The sequence below is a fragment of the Dipodomys merriami genome, unplaced genomic scaffold (assembly GCF_024711535.1).
Source record: "Dipodomys merriami isolate MVZ:Mamm:240054 unplaced genomic scaffold, mDipMer1.0.p SCAF_12, whole genome shotgun sequence".
Taxonomy (NCBI): Eukaryota; Metazoa; Chordata; class Mammalia; order Rodentia; family Heteromyidae; genus Dipodomys; species Dipodomys merriami.
Window position 1 is genome coordinate 9,073,879 of NW_027202493.1, and position 12,991 is coordinate 9,086,869.

Here is a 12,991-nt window from a genome sequence, read left to right on the forward strand (position 1 = left end):
TGTGTGTGTGTGTGTGTGTGTGTGTGTGTGTGTGTGTGTGTGTGTGTGTGTGTGTGTGTGTCTATTTCTTCACTTTCTTCCAACTAATTTAATGAACCTAAATATTGAAAAGAACCTAAAATAGAATAGTGAGTGTACTTAACAGAGTTATACCAGAATTATCAAAGAATACTTTACCTTGAATATGCTTTTTAATGGCAAGATCCTTAAATTTGTATATCTTAATTCTTTTTTCTTTTGTGTAGGTGCCAGTACTGGAGCTTGAACACAGGGTCCAGTGTTCACATTTGGCTTTGTTGTACAAGGTTTGCACACTACCCCTTGAGCAAACAGTTTTACTTCCAAGGTCTGTTCGTTAACTGGCACTAAGCATCTCCAATAAGAGACTTTTGCCTAGGCATACTTAGAAGAACAATCCTCAGAGCTTATCTCTTGAATGTCTAGGATTACAGGCATGAGCCACTAGCTCTTGGTTTATACCATCATTCTCAAAAGATTACATTACTAATATGTAACTCATAGTACTTTAGAGTTGAAATACATTTGAGACCTTCTGTTCTGTCAAAAATTTATAGGAATGCTAATGAGAATACCTCAAACATAAAATAGTCTATTCTAAAAGCTATCTGTCCCTATCTTCATGTCTCATTCATCAAGCAGATGTTGATTGCAGAAGGGTTGAAGATCAAAGGATATTATTCTAATTAACCATGAAAAAAGTGTACTCAAAGAGACATTATTTAGAAAGCTCTAGGACAAAATTGTATAAACAATAGAAATTTCCGACATCAAGAACTCTTGAAGCATACTGAGCTTTACACACCTATTTAATTGCATTTCTTCTTATAACCTGTTTATGTTGAACACTCTCCCTCCACCCTGAGTAGCTTAATAGGGTTATTTTCTGCCAAGCAAGAGCAGCTGAAGCACTAACTTTATTAGCTGCTTGATTCTTCCTGTTAGATATTCTGGCTCAAGACCAATTCAAGGTAAACCTCTACTAGAAAATAAGAGGATAAATAAGAATACAAAGTGAACATGTTTGGAAAGACTTGAAGCTAAAGCTATTTTATACAAAAATATGATAATACACAGTTGTTTAAAGATGTTAAGTGCTCATAAAATTCTTAACCATTCATCCATCCAAGCAAGATGGGAGGCTGTTTCGAAGATAATAACAAAGACATTTTCTTTTTCTTCACTAAAAATGCAGAGGGGAGCAAGAATCAAGAACATTTTACTCCACCCTACAATATTCTAACCTTCTACAAACAGTCATCTTGCCTATCAAATATGTTTTTACATTCTTCTTAGAACCAATACTCACCAGTTCTAAGGTTATTTTTCATTTGGTACATGAACCACACCTATATTGTGCATATTTAAAGCTTAATCTTGAAGCTGGGCACCAGTAGCTTAAACTTGTAATTTATCTGCTCATGAGACTAATATCTGAGGATCATGGTTAAAAGCCAGCCAGGGTAGGAAAGTCTCAGGCTCTTATCTCTAATTAATCAGCAAAAAGACAGAATTAGAGCTATGGCTCAAGTGGTAGAGCACCAGCTTTGAAAACAAAAGCTCTGGGACAGTTCAAGCCCTAAGACTGGCTCACACACAAAAAGTTTATCTTAACAGAAAATTTATTAGAAACTGAAACCTACATTTTTTCTTAACTGATAATTAGTCCCTTGTCTATCCACAGTGAATTCTGTTTTGAAAACATGCTGAGCTTAACAACAAGAGTTTATTTCTCACAGTTTTATAGGCTAGAAAGTCTAAGATCATTGCAGACCTAGTGCTGATGAGAGGACTTATCTTTGAGTGCTGATGGCCATCTTCTTCTGGTATTCCTACAAAAAGAGACAGAGGTAGATATAGAAACAGATTGACTCTGTTCCTTTATCCCTTTATAATGATGCTACCACTTCCTTCACAAAATCTCCGATAGTATGATCTAATTGAACCCTACATATTTTTCAAAGGCATTACCTCTAAATATCATCACATTATTAACTGCAATGTGAGCACAGTGTTTCACAGTGAATATATTATCCATTTTCATCAGAACAAACAGTATGCTCATAGCCGATATGGGTTTTATACATACAAATCAAAAGACAATGTATATCATATGATATTTTTCTTTTTGGAAGAGCAGCTATTGCCTATTCTAATCTTACAGTTTGCTTCTATAAGTGTATTATTTTTCTCCCAAAGTAGTTTTTTTCCTTAGATTTTCTCAATATCAGCAACAACACATTAGACATGTGTTCCTTAGACTATGTTCCTTTCCCCTAAACTCTTCACTAAGATCCCATTGGATACATTATCTGCCTTTGACATTATTTCAGGTGATGCCTTCTACCAAATATTATGCCACTGAATAACATGGCTCATCATATTTCCAGGCTCTAATATTACTCCTCTTTTCTCTATTTTCTGGTCTTTAGGACAATGCACAAAAGTTAAATGGATTTTTTGTGATGAGAGCATAGACTCTCTAACAACTATTTTCTGTATTAGAAGAAACAGGCTACATTATGGTTATAGTAGTAATTTTTTTCAAATACAGAGACTTATGCTCCACATCCATCAGGGTTGTTTTGCAATTCTACTGAATATTATTCTATTTAATGGTCCAGATTGCTAGAAAAGGTCCTATCTGGTTTTCAGGGCAAAAGAAAGAGTCATTAGCCTCAGTTCATTTGGGTGGAGAATATTACCCTATCATATACCTGAGAGGAGAGAACAATCCTAATGATGCAATAGTTCATTATTTTCAGAGTTACATTCAAACAATAGGAAGGGATTATGGTTCTTCTCTCTGGGAAGGAGAAAAGGAAGGAAAGATGAATGGGAAAGAGCGAGGGGAAAAGGGGTGAGAGAAACAAGGAAAGGTAAAATATGGTGATAGTATAGCTTTCCATATCAAAGGAGGACCCAGACATGAGGAAGATGGAAGATGGATTCTCCCCTGCCAAATAAATAAATCAACGGTTTGCTCTTTTAGCCCATTGTTGTTGTTTTTACAATTAAACTAACAAAAATTTTTGTCAGTATTCTCCAGAAAGATGGAGGCAATTGTCTACTGGGAGAGACCTGTGCCAAAGGATTTACTAGGAGGAACTGACTCAGTTGACTATTGAGATTTAGAAGTCTCATATCAGCTGACTACAAGAGAGGGCAAAAAAAAAGAGCCTGATTAGGCAATTAGAGCAAAAGCTCCCTTCCCATAGGTTTTCTATACCCTTCACCATGACCTTGAGCAGCTCTAAATGCAGGCTCCTACACGTCACTACCAATGGCTTAAACAGTTGGCATGAGGCCCCATGCACACTAGGCTATTACCTATTGTCCCAAGAAGACAAACAAGTGAACAGTGGATTGATTGGACCTCAGCACTGGGCTGGAGTAAGCACCAGTCAGAGGGACTAAATGACACATGGAGAGCCTGTACGGGCTGTGTGGCATCTCTGATTGCATCTGTGGAGTGATGTGGCCCATGAGCTGTGCAAAGATTTCAAATTTCTTATAGAAGCATCATATAACCCCCACCCCCGCCCCACAATGAAGTCCAGGTGCTACCCTCCCATGAGACTTCTCTTACCCATCTAAGATGAGGTCTGCTTATTTTTCACTTCCAAACATCTTTGTCATCTTCCCTCTGTGTCTATGAATTCATCTGTGGAGACCATGGAGATGAAAGGTCTGATCCAGGCATTGCAATGTTTGGTATCACAAAGGTCTCAAAACCATGGGAAGGTATGATTTAATTTTCAATCTAAGGTCTGAGACACTAACCCTTGTTGGTGGCTCATTTGTATCGCAGAGTTCCCAGAGTCTTAGACCAGAGACCTGAGAGTTCTGTCCAAAGTAAAAAAGCAATGACATTCATGCTCTGGAAAAAAAAATCAAAAAAACAAAAAACAAGAATGAGTACTCACTCTTCTTTTTTCTTTTTCATTCATTCCTCAAACCAACTAGACAATGAATCACCCATACTGTCTTTTCAGTTCAGTTCACCAAACTCACATTTCAATTTCCTCTGGCTATGTCCTCACAAAGCACCTGAAGTCAGTTATCCTACTCTGAAAGGTTGTTCTTTCAGTTACAAGATTGATGAGCTCCAAAGTGTCCTGAAACATTGTGATTAAGTAATGCTCCACAAGCTATCTGATTGTCACTAATGCAGTTAACACTTCAAACAAACCATCAGATACAGCTAACTAGCCATTGTCTCCAAGGGAGAGCAGAGCAGACCTACCCTTAGCCCCTTCCCTGCCTCCCACCCTCCAAAGCAAAGCAAGAGCAAATAACTTGACTATTCTTCCCCTTCATTCATATGCAGAATAGCTTTTGTTGTTTCTGTTAGCCTACATTAATTTTACAGAGGGGACTTTCATTATTTTCCAGATATGTTGTAGTATGTATTTTCAATTCACAGGATTCTAAATTCACTACAAAAAGACATTTATTAAATTAAGACTAGACTTTACCTGAAAATTGAATTACTACTTTGCTTAATATTCTCAAATTATGTCCAGATGTAACAACCAATATATCCCATAAGAGATAAGACAGTTATTTTAGATGTCTTTGTATTTTCATTCTACATATTCACATTTGGTTTTCTCTTTGGGGTATCAACCCAGTGACGTATTGAGGATGGACTTTATAACAGATCTAAATATTGTAGTCAATAGTTATTTATTTTTTCATGTGCTTGACCCATAGAGGTCAAACTTGTGAGACCATGTGGACAAACTATCTGAACCTAGGTCCACTAACACAATATTCCTCTTGATCCTAAATGCATAATGCAGCTTGTTCCTTTCATCCACTGTTTTCTCCAGAGGCCACTATCTTCTCTAGAGGCTAATGAAGTGGTCCAATCTTGAACTTTGAACCTCCAAAACTGGGAGTTCAATAAGCCTTTCTTCTTAGGTAACCTGTCTCAATAATTTTGTTATCATAATAGAAGGTGATAATATATTTCTTGTTTGACATGTGACAATCCTTTTCTAAGACCATGCTCTTGTTGAAGTCTGTGTACCTTTGCTCAAGAACAAGGATGCCTATTTATAATATGTTGGATATAGAATTTGTTTTAAGTTCAGTTCAATTTACTTACTTTAGGAATGCAAGACATCTCCATTATATCTCCTGTTATCTGGGGCTGCACATTTTACTCTATCTCTGTTTCAAACTCAATCCATGCATCAGTTACTAAGGTGTTTTTACAGGTTTTTTAAAATAATAAGTAGTATTTTTACAGGTTTTTTTTACTAATAAGAAGCTGCCTAAGCTCTAAACAATCCAGGAAATAAAACAAGGGCAGTAGGGGGGATGAGTTGGGAAAAGACAGAATTGGACTATACTTCCAAGTATTAAACCTGAAAATACAAAGGTATATCTAGTCTTAGGCAGAAGCAGAAGACAATGCATAATGCTTGACAAGAAATGTACTCATTACCTTACTCATGTAACTCTGTACAGCATCTTTACAATAAAATAAAATTAAAAAAAGAAGAGACTGCCCTATGTATTCCCTATTCATCTTTTCAAACTCAATAATCTGATTAAGCTATTTCTCTTGGAAAGAAGGGATAATGAGAGACCTCTATTGCTAAAGTAGAAAAGCTCTTTCAAAGAGAACATATTAGGAAAGATAAATTAATTCTGTTGCAGTTGATTTATTTTAGTTTATGTATCAACAATACTTTAAGATGCATAAATGTATGTGACAATAGAGGAACATTTTAAGATATTCTAATATAGACAAAAGCAAAAGGAGACTTCTCAGTGTACAGCAAAGATGTGGGAAGAGAGATTACAGAGTACTAGCGTAACAGGAATTTTCAGACCCAAATTATCAGGCTATCAAGCCAGGTAGATTTGGTTAAGTTATTGGTACATTCAGTGTCACCCAGGAGAAATAATGGCTGGGCACTGATATAAAGCATGCACAGGAAAATGGATAAGAGTGGACTTCTTAGGTGTGGCAATTTCATATATATATATATATATGTGTGTCTATGTATATAGACATATATATAATATATTTAATTTCTTGCGAGTATGGCTGTTGCATTGGTTTACCCTTTGTCCTTTGTCTCACCATTTTTTTATTCCCCTTTCTTTCCCCAAATCAGATATATATGCAAGACACAGGGTACCAAAATGAATTACAGTGACAATAGGCAATAAACCAAAGGAGGAAAAAGAAAAGAAAAAAGACATAACTTCATTAAAAATAAATAACTACATTTAAAATCAACAACAACAAAGGAAATCCTCTTTTTTCAATATTTTGGAGTTCATTTTGGTTAGCATCATTTTATATGGTCATATGTACATAGCTGTAGAGCTATTGTGATCTTCTGCTAGGACTATCCTAGACATATACTAATTAGTATAAATGAAGGAAACCATGGGACCTATGTTTCTTTGGGTCTGGCTTACTTCACTTAATATGATTTTTTTTCTAAGTCTTTCCATTTCCTTATGACGGGGTGATGTCATTCTTTCTGATGGAAGCATAGAATACCACATTTTCTAGAGCCATTTATCTACTGAGGGGCTAGTAGTGTTATCCTTTCATTACAGATTGCTTTAAACCTCATGACAGACTTCTTCACTGATTACAGTTATACAAAATTCTCACTCCTGAAACAATACCCCTCCCCTAACAAAGAAAAGCAGACATAGAAGAATACCCATCTATGATTTTGAACTTCTAAAACTGGTACAAATACAGGGCTCAGGTCTGCTTTTGGTCTTAAAACTGTGTTCTGTGGTAGTATTGGGTTTGCTTTCATATCCAACAAAGGAGAGATGAGTGAAAATACCCATCTTTGACTGTGAACCTCTAAAGTCTGTGCAACTATAGGGCTCTGGGCTGGTGCTTGTCTTAAAATTGTGTTCAGGTGTGGCAAATTAGTCACATCAAAGAGATTACTTGCTACTCATGATTCTATTTTCATTTTCAGTATATTATCATTGAAAAATACACAGGCTGTCCAAGAGATAGGTTTATGTATCTTCCTTGTAGATGTTGTTCTCCTGTCTCTTTATAATTATTGTAGTAAACTATAAGTAACATTACTCTTAACATTCGAGTCACTTATAAGTGACTCAGTGGCATTAAATACATTCACAAAGCTGTGCAGTCATCAGTTTTCACTATCTGTGCAGTTTTGATGGGGTAATTGTAGGCATTGAACTGAGCAAAGCCTGTTATATTTTCTAATCTAGTACTTTCAAGCATAATTTGAATCTTTTTGAAATTGAGACTGAGAAATTATAAGTGTGATGATCATTAGCTAGGATTGGATTCCAAAACTTAGGAGTCTTAATGTGCTGGTTTAACCAGAGCTTCTTCCTCCTCTGTAATTGTTAGGATGCTTTAAATTCAGTTGTAAGAAAAGTAAATCAAAGCATGACCAGTTGTTTACTACCTGAAGCACTTTTTTATTCTTTTTTTATTTAATAGTTTTATTGTGAGAATACTGTACAGAGGAGGGGTTGCAGTTACATGAGCAAGGTAATGAGTACATTTCTTATCAAGCATTATTGCCTCCTTTGTTTTTCCCCTACCATCCCTTCCCTCCCACCTTCACAACTACAAGTAAATATTCTTTTATGAGAAAGTATTGAGGAAGGAAGAATTGACAAGGAGGTTTTAATCCAAAGAAGTTAAAAAAATAGAAAATACTAGAGAAAATGTGATATCAGGGAGAAATGATGGGCAACTGTAATGTAAAATGTATAAAATAACGGTATTTTATCTATTGTGTTTTGATGTCACTCCAGGAGCTAGCTCTTAACTCCAGATATGTTTGCTTGTACCTGATGCAAGAGAATTTTGTAGGCTTAGCATTAACAAGACAGGTATGCCATCCAACTGTTATTTGAATTTGCTTCTATTTTCATCACTTCAGAAATTTTTTCTCTTTCCTTATCACCTAACTGAAGACTTCATGATAGCGTGAATAAAGACAGAAGGATGGACTAATCTTAAAGTCTTTTATAAGACAAAGAAAAGTGACTCTCAATATTTCCAGTAAATTAATGAGTTCAGGACAAATCTGAGCAGCTAATGATGCATCACTTTAAACCAGATTCATCTTAGTTTTGTTTACAGATAGTAATATTTGCCTTTCCTGGCCATAGAACTCCATGAGTTTTTGCACTTTCAGTTTTCTAACCACCACCACTCCCAGATAGTAATATTTGCCTTTCCTGGCCATAGAACTCCATGAGTTTTTGCACTTTCAGTTTTCTAACAACCACCACTCCCACCATAGACAGTTTGTATGGTGTCCCTTGCATTCCCCAAATTCCTTCTATTCTCTGCTTTGTATTCAGATCCTCCCCAAACCCTTAACCCTTGGTGACCATGAAGTAAGGAAAAGACTAGGTCTAACTAAGTCACCTTTTTTTCATAGCCATTCTGATGGGGGCTGTCCACCCAGCTTCCAAGACCTAGAGGTGAGAAAAGCCATCCTTTAAATAACAGAGAAAACATTTTGTTTAGACCCAAACAGGATATGTAAATACATAAGAGTGTTTAGCCCTATGAAAATCCTACCTCCCAGGTGATGGGCATGCCTGAATCCCTAGAGGTAGGATTGGGAGCTTGGACAAGAGGCTACTGGACCTGCCTATCTGGGGTGGTTAAACTCTCAAGTTCCCTGTGACCCTGCCCCTGATATGACTCTATTTAGGTCTAGACCAGCTCAGGAACCATTACTCCAGGCCACATGTATCCACATTTGTGTCCTGGCTTCTGGCTCCTGGCTCTTCTCCAGTCACCATAGTGTCCACTTCAGCTCTCCATTGGAGCCGATCGGGATTTTTGGTATTGTTTTTCTACTTTTTCTTTCCTCTCCAGCTGGCGTGGCTCAGTTTCCTGACAGGGCTAAGTGTATTTGTAGAGCTGCAGATCTTTGGGACCAGAGTCCATCTGCAGACTGCCCATCCTTTAATAAATACTCCAGACTGAAACTCTCAAAATACTGCTTATCTGTTCTCACCAAGTAACTACCACTGACTACCTCTCTCTTCCTACATTGTGTCATCTCTTCATAAAGTTTGCTCTTTTCCAAATGTACTAGTGTCACTAAAAAAGATACAACATTTTAGATTAGTAATGGTTATTCTACTTACAAACTTTCCTGAAAGGACCTATAATATATCTAATTCAATGAGAATAGGTGAAACCTTGGTCAGTTACAGTCTAGTTTCTTATGCCAAACAAGAAGAAAACAGTAATAATTATAAGACATGAAATAGAAATAAGCTTGGGACAATTATTCACAAATAATTCTGAGTAATTCTGAATATTTGGGTTGAAATAGGCCTTGAATTTCTCAAAAATATGTTTACTTTTATGATATATCAGATGGTAAAAAGAATCTAAAGTATTTGCTTATAAAAATCAGAACTTGCCATGTGTCAGTGGTTCACACCTGTAATCCTAGCTATTTTGGAAGCTGAGATCTAAGACCACGGTTCAAAGCCAGCCAGGGCAGAAAAGTCCCCATGAGACCCTTGCCTCCAATTAAGTATCCAATTAAGCTGTGGCTCAAAGTGGTAGAGCACTATCCTTGAGCAAATGAGCTCAGAGACAGCATCTAGGCCCCTAATTTAAACCCCACCACTGACAAAAATAAAAATCAGAAGTTTGAATGTCTCAGTTTTGGGGAAACTAAAACACCATGAGTAAATATTTATTTCCTTTAAAGACCAAACAAAATCATCAAAATATATTTCCAGTTATTTGTTAGCACAATGATACAATCTTCCTAATTCCCTATTTGCTTCAAAGTTAAGAGAAGTGTAGTTTCCCATGTAAAGTGACATATTCAGATAACTTAGGTTCTTATTTTTTCATATATGTATGTATGTATGTATGTGTATATATATATATATATGTCGTATCCTAAATGGTCACTGAGGTGAAACTGTGAAATATTTTTTGACTAACACGGCTAAGTCTTAACTTCCAATGGCCCAGAGTCAATAGTATCCCAGAGGCTTAGAAAGTATATCACTTAACACCATATTATCTTTATGAATGAAGCAGTATTTATTCTTGCAGCAGAGTGTAGATCTACAACCTCATTAGGTGTTGTAATGTTTCCATTAAAATTTCTATTTTAACACACACAAACACATACCATTGATTTGAATAAATTCAGGGTGGAATAAACACAAAGTCTAACAAAATGAATAAATGCTGGGCCTCATAGGTAGATAGTAGACTATGCCATAGTTCGCAGAACAAATATACATACACCCAAAATATTTTACCTTGTTGCTTGGCTATCAACGATAAGGACAAAGTTGTGAGCATATCCTTTTTTATATGCATATCACTCAAAGCACTGTAGCAAAATCACCTTTTGTACTTTAGACATTTTATCCAAATATAAGACTGGATTTTTATTCTATAGGCATAAATGCACACTTTTAGTAATAGGATTTCTATACTACATGACATTATATTGCACAATATCCATTATTATCAGTATTTGAGGGATAAGGTTCAGGGCAAAATGTTTATTAACTTTTTGGCTGATATTACAAGTTTCTCTATTTCAATATGTGCTAAATCTCATTTTACCTAGAAAAAAATTTGAATGATGCCTAACTGACATCATTTTTGCTTGAAAACATTGTTTTACCTTGATAAAGAAAACACTATTTGGATCATAGTGGAGGTTATTTTGCTTTGTTTTAAATAACATGAAAGACTTATGTAAACATCTGACAATTTTGTTTAGGACCAACTGCTGTGTCTCTAAGATCAAGCAAGATCAGATGGAACTTGTTCCAGAAAAATTACAATCCCACTTGAATAATGCATAAATATCAGCCCTGAATTCCATAGACTGAATGTTTATAAATTTTAATCAACAGAAATTATAAGAGGCTAAAGAAGGGTCAGGAAGGTGGGAAGGAGGGAAGAAGGGTCAGAGAAAGAGAAGGAAGAGAGGGAGGAGAGGAGAGCTAGAGGAAGGGCAAAAAGCAAGTGAAAAGCTCAATCTCAATCTGTCTTGACAGGGGCTCTGTAATGAATGTGTTTACGAAATGAAAGGAATTCTTCCAACATTTGTGCACATTCTCGTATTTAAATAGTTTTCAAAAACTTTTATAAAATTACCCGACTTCAATTAGTGATCATTTCTAAAAAGTTTACATGAATATATGTCTATTTTACCCTCTCTTTTTCTCTTTTTATTATAAGGGAATTTGAATAGTCTTTTTTATATGGCAAGTCACGATTCCCAAGCCATATTTTCCACTAAAAACTTAAGAGGCTGGTTAGAAGATGTGCTGTCACTATCCTGCATTCAAATGCTGAAGAACTGACAGTATTTACTGTCCCTTTTTGCTATGTCTTTTCCTTATTTCCCTGGGGAATATCTCTGCCCATAACTTACAGAACCTTCAAAGAGGAAAGATGGTAAATACATTTGGAATACTATTTCAGAAAAGATAGGCCAGTTGAACCATAATCGAAGCATTCCATATTTATTCTATCACAAATTTGCAAGTCAAACATAGCTGTATATTTTTTTACCCTTGCCTATTGGGTTGCTGAAAAATCAACTTGGGATTCAAAACTCCATCTGGTCCTTCTAGTTCCCTTCATTGTCATAGGTAATGACGAGTTTGGAATAATTTTTCAGGAGGATGGCTTTGCTCACTGATTTGTGAAATAGAATGGAACTTGATCAGTTTATGCCCAACTACTGGAGTCTTCAGAGGTTATAACAAACAGATTAGAAATGCTTATGTCAGGATAAAAGAACAATAATAGACAGACGGGACTTCTGAGTCAGATGGAATCATTTAAACTAACTTTCTTATCCTTGAAAATGAAGACAGAAATTTTCCTTGGAATTAATATACACTAATAAAAAAGAATATTCATTTTCATATCCATGATTCTGAAGGAAGCCCATTTTCCATGTAATCTGTCAAAGAATTGATGTCACTATGTTTTGTTCTTGACTTGGTTTGCCTTTCAGAATGAAAGATGTTTTTTATTATCAGGAATAAAAAGAAAAGAGGTCTCATCTTTAAACATGATGAAAATATGAGAGCTAAACTGAGTACCTTCCCAGGAGATGGGCAAATCCCTGTAACTTCCATTCCTAGTGATACCTTTGCAGATAGACTACATCCTAGGTTTGCAGCAGAGATCTGAGCAGACAAGCCTTTGAATGGAGAATGTGCCCACTCTGTGGTGTTAGAGGTAAAGTACTCACAGCTCACAAGGGGTCAGTGAGCCTGAAGATTCATTTCTCACTTCCAGCTCCTTCAAAGAGAAACCAGTGATTAAGCAGATAGAGTGGCAATTGGTAGTTTGATTAAAGTGGGAGTGTGTGGGGCTAGTTACCTTTGGATACAGTTCTCTAATGCTAATAGACTTCTCCTTGACTTTTAAGTGGGGAACCCAATTTTCCATGTGGCATTTTGATATTGCATGACAGCATCATGGGCAGCTTCTCTTCTATTTATGGAGGGAGGAGGGAGGGTTTTTTCAATAGCCTTCTTATATGAAAGGTGACATCAATACAATATTTGTAAATGGAATATCTCTCCTGATCTATGTCATCTGCAAAGCTACCTGTTGTCTTGGTTTAGTGGTTTTCAACAATGCCACACATTAAGAAGCATTCTGAAATCCTCATATGAAGACTAAACCCCCCCAAAATTCTACTTTAATTGGCCTCGGTGACTTGAGAGACATCCCCATGTGTGTTTGAACACCAGTACATGTGCATTTGGGTGGGGCTCCCTTTGTTTCTATTTGTTGCTGGTCTTGGGGCTTGAACTTGGGGCATGGTGCTTTCTTTACAATTTCTTTCATTTTTCTTTTTCTTTTCTGCTCAAGGCTAGTGCTCTGCCACATGAGTCACAGCTCCTTTTCCTGTTTTGTTGGCCATTAACTGGATATAAGATTTACACAGTCTTTCTT